The 5,171-nt window shown below is 36.3% G+C and overlaps 1 non-coding gene across 1 annotated transcript; it reads right to left on the bottom strand.

Annotated features, from left to right (window-relative positions):
* Positions 1-219: 219 nt before the first annotated feature.
* On the bottom strand, positions 220-291 carry LOC121737506. The gene has a single exon (XR_006037152.1). It is a non-coding gene; the product is annotated as a small nucleolar RNA U3 (small nucleolar RNA).
* Positions 292-5,171: the final 4,880 nt, after the last annotated feature.

Genomic DNA, 5,171 nt, shown 5'->3' with positions numbered 1-5,171 from the left:
GTATAGGCTTGAGGTAAGGGAGACATCTATAGATATTACACGTACTTTTTTATTTCTCTAGCCCCTTTTTTAACATGGGGAAATGCTTTACGCATCCCCGACAAATTGGGGATATCGGCCGGGGTATGGGGGACTCCTGTCTACCCACTAAAACCCCATGGTGTTCCACTCATCGCTTATGGCAGAGTTGCGGGTACGATAGAACCTACTGCAACTCAAAAAGTGATCTCACATAGTGTGATGATCTCGTGAAGAGGTTACTATAGAAATGATCCTATGAAGTAAGGACTTTCTCTAGCCGCTGGTGTATCCTCTTAGATACCTATCACCTGCGCTCTATAAAGTTCTTTTTGTGCGTCACTAAACCCAAACGGCATACGAGAAAGGGAAGCCAGTTCGCCAAGCTAGCCTAAGCTGTCAATGTCATCCAAGCATAATTAACGAATCAAACACCTCGGGGTCTTTTAAGTGCCACCATGATACATTCATACCTTAAAAGACCCCAGAATTGCAAGGATTTTTTTGATGATAGATACCTATCTATCATCAAAAAAATCCTTGCAATTCTGTCGTATTGATTGATATTTCATATAGAATATTCTTTTTTAACGACGCTCAATAACTGGTTACAATACTCTAAAATACATAGATACTACACTGTAATTACTTATGATTGTACGTACGGCTGCCGTACTTTATTATTTTCAGATCTTATAATTTCTATCAGAAAAAAAGCCTTTAAAACTTCAATTAGTACATTTTTATTATAGTACGAGCTTTTGCCCGCGGCTTCGCTCGCATTAAGAAGGATTATTATATACACATTTTCATCCCCTATTTTAAGCTCTTGGAGTTGGAATTTATCAAAATCCTTTCTTAGCGGATGCCTACGCCATAACATCTACCTGCATGCCAAATTTCAGCCCGATCCGTCCAGTGGTTTGGGCTGTGCGTTGATAGATCACTATGTCAATCAGTCAGTCACCCTTGAGTTTTATATATTATATAGATATAGATATAGATTTGAGACATTTTAATTTTTAACTGTTACATTTCACATAGAAACACTCAATTTTTTCAGCCCCGAGTAACAACTAACAAGTAACAAAAAATTTTTGTCCCGATACATTCCCGAGTTGTAAACTCGAATAATATCTAGTAAAAAAATTTAACTATAGGTATCTTTACTGCACAACAACATGTAAACAATTTAAGACTGAAATTCTGAGCTTATTTATAAAATAATACCTATCAATCCGTGCTGGCTTAATCCAACCATATTCCGATGACAATTTTCAATATCCAAAACGTATTGGTTTCAAAATTGTCTGCGGAAATATACGCTGGAACTTGCCACAAATCCAGAATACAAGATCCCTTGTCAGACGTACAACTAGGGATGTGACTAAACGTTGGAAATTGTCGATAAAATTTTGCTTCGATTTTTTTTTTTAATTCTTGAAAAATATACAAATTGATTATTTTTGGTTTTCGTTTTTTTACTAACGAAAATCATTTGTGCATTTAGTATTCGACGTTGCATTTTTATTGTACTACTACTACCACGTGATATAATAATAATAATATAATATCTATGGACGCTTCACACCACGTCAGTCTGGCCCAGCGCTTAAAGTACCTGAAGGACTTGTGTTACGGGTACCAGACAACGGAAATATAATATTTAATACTTTTATACTATACATTTATTTAAGATTTTTTTTAATTATAAGAATAATATCAAACAATGTCGCTTTGTCTGTCCTCATGTCCCTTTGTTCCCTTTAATCTTTAAAACTACGCAACGGATTTTGATGCAGTTTTCTTTAGATAACTAAATAGATAGAGTGAATTCAAGAGGAAGGTTATGGGTATAATAACATTCATTAAATAGTGGAGAAATACTGTTATTTTTGGGGTTTCTAATGTGATATCGTAAATAATTACATTTTTTTCCGCTTACATTGCAAACGCAGGTTGAACCCTACGAGATTTATCAAAATAATGTACTAAGTACAATTGTACAAAATAAAAAGGTCTACGGAAAACTCTGCGATGGTATATTATGTCTATCTCTTATAGATATCCCACAATAACAGTTTTTTGTCACTTACTTTTTACCATAAATAATGACTAATTTTCGAAGCAATTTTAACCATTACGGCATTAATCCTTATTTAATTAAATACTTTAAAGACATTATTGATTTAATATCGATCTATATGGCCCTTTAAAGCATATGATTTAAAACTTAAATGAATATTTTCGACGATATTAAATATTATATAGAATATAGATAAAAAAATTGCGGGACGCATTTTTTGCGGCGGTACCGGCCAATGCGGGCCACGGGTAGTACTAAATATTAAATATAAATGAAAACTACTGAATCGATTTTAACCATTTTTGCAGTTAGTGACATAGGCTATATATTTTATACCCATGCGAAGCCGGGGCGGGTCGCTAGTTATATGATAAACATATTTAATACAGATCCACGACCCAGGAACTTTGAAAACTTTTTTTGTTCCGTCGGCGGGATTCGAACCCGCGATCCCCGGCTTGAGCTACATACAGACCACCAACTGAGCCACAGAGGTCGTATGCATTTAATTCATGCTATATAATAATTTATTTACATACAGTCATTATAGAGCAGCGGTAGGCAACAGATGGACCGCGGTCCGTATGCGGACCGCGAAAGGGCGAATCTCGGACCGCGAAATATTGTAATGTATTTTATACCAAGTAAGTATCAATAATTAATACATAGATAAGGTATACGTATACTTTTATTAATTAAAATAACATTTTTAAGCTACACAGGACAAGTGTATTTTTTTCTGGACCTCGTAAAAATTTCCCACTGTATCTGGACCCCACCAAAAATTACTTGCCGACATAACAGGGGTTATAGAGTCTTTATAAAATGACGCAAGTCTGGCTGTCGCTGGCTTTCGCGCCATTATATGACTACTATAATACTTATATAATATTATACATCTGTAAAATCCAAGTCGTTGAACAATTTTAAAACCTTAAAAAGGAGGTCCTTATTATGTTCCGCTACGTTTTTTGTTAGTGGATCCCCCGTATTACAGCATTTCATCAGACAAATCAACTATTTCACTCAAACAGGTCAAGTGTTTATTATATTTTGTATGTAAATACAGGGGGAGAGTAAAAGGTAGAGGGGGTAAAAAAGGTAGGGGGAGGTAGATTTACATTCGGAGCGGGGAGTGCCTCTATTTTTATTGTCTGATAAGATACCGCCTCTTGTCGTAGTTAGCAAGCGGAACTCTTATTTGGGACGATGTTTTAGATATCAGATGGTTTCACTAAAATTTATAAGCAGAAGTATTTTCACAGTGCCAACGTGTATGCGCAATTTTTGGACAAAAACTCGAAAACGGCGGTTTTTCTTGAAATATTCGTGGAATTCCAAGGAAATATTAGAAGAGAATTGACACGACTTTCAGCAGGTCATCTAGTAAAATATTTTTTTTCCTACAACGTAGTGGGATGAATAATGACAAGACCGGCGAGAAATCAGGTGATTTTATGTGGCACAGCTATAATAGAGTAAACTACGGTTTTTGAAAATTTGCTTATTAATGTAGGTAGAGCCGCCGCGCGTCTAAGATAAATGTCTGTGTCTAATGATACCTGCTCTAATATTTCTACCGTACCGCGAGTGAGTCCTCACAACCTTATAATGAAATTGTCGCAAGCCCTCGAAATTGTTGCGACTTTACAGGCTTGTTTCACAAAATATACTTGCCACAATATAGTACAGTAGAGTAACTCGGCCGCGGCCTTGAAATCAAACATCAAGGTTGCATTTACAATGAGCTTCATGATCAGAATTTAATTTCATTTCCGACCGATTTTTTGTAAGACGTAGATTGTAGGTATGCGCAGCACTATTTCAATCGGTATATTATTAATAGTCATTGCAATAGTCTTGTTTTTTATGTTCTATTTTACTCTTTTCTTTGCAAAAAGTTGGTCGCCGATTATTGAAGGTGGATAAGCACCCTTCACATTACAGGTAGGTACAAGTTTTTCACGCATTATTGGCAAGCCATGCACAATTTTAATATCGCTCAGTGAAACTGAAAGGGGCAATAGAGTGTACAAATATCTTCCAAACAACCTACAATTATTATATCCCCCAATAACTTGTTACCGTCTGCACGTGTACCTATCACTACACTACACATCTACATCGAATATAATATTATAGCCCTTCTGTATACATTCATTATACTGTGCACTTGCTCTCTTACGAGTCATAACTTAGATATATGACCAATTTTCAAGGAAATAAAAGGATACTACAAAAATATTGCACACGCGTGGTTAAAGCTTAAGACACAACAATCCTTAGTAAAGTAAGATACTTAACTGCCCGTAACGTTTTTTCTGTAAGTAGGTACTACTAGCTGTCACAGGAAATGTTGTTTTTCCATATAAAGTATTTCACCCATATTATTATTTTATTGAAGTTACTAAATAAGTAATATGTCACCATGGCAACGTCCATCGCTATCCCGTCGCACCAACAATGGTCGCCGTCAGTCTCGAGTTGTAATAATTTACCATTATTTATTCAACAAAATATGCACTTATCAATAGATGTCCTTATATATAACACTACAAAATACTCTATAATATAATAAATCCAAATATTCAAATATTATATACTTATACAAACTCATAGTATAAAAACTATAAAAAGAAAAACTTACTCATCCCCATCTGGCAGAGTGCCTAGCAAGCTGACAGCATTGCCACGTTGGATGGCAATTGCTATCCGCTGTGCCAGGTAGCTCCCGGCTCTGGGATCTCGGGTGGCTTCAATAAGCTTCTTAGATATCTGTCTAAAAAGCTTATGTGCCCCCGGCCCCCATGCGCCTAGGGTTTCCACCCCAAACGGTTCAAATATGAGATCTCCACTGAGGTTCTCATATTTGTGCCGCTTGAGGTTTTCTGCTTGGTTTGCGGCTGCGCCCGCACAGTTCGAGGTGCCCTGAACATGGGACGAGGCGAGTGTGTCAACACAATATCACTCACTGTCACTTATCAATATAAAAAGTAGCCAGTAGACGATTATGAGGCCAACTGAATATGCATATAAAATTTGATAAAAATCCGTAAAGCCGTTTCGG

The sequence above is a fragment of the Aricia agestis genome, chromosome 20 (assembly GCF_905147365.1).
Source record: "Aricia agestis chromosome 20, ilAriAges1.1, whole genome shotgun sequence".
NCBI lineage: Eukaryota > Metazoa > Arthropoda > Insecta > Lepidoptera > Lycaenidae > Aricia > Aricia agestis.
The sequence above is the reverse complement of the archived record's forward strand: the minus strand, read 5'-3'. Positions and strand labels throughout refer to the sequence as shown.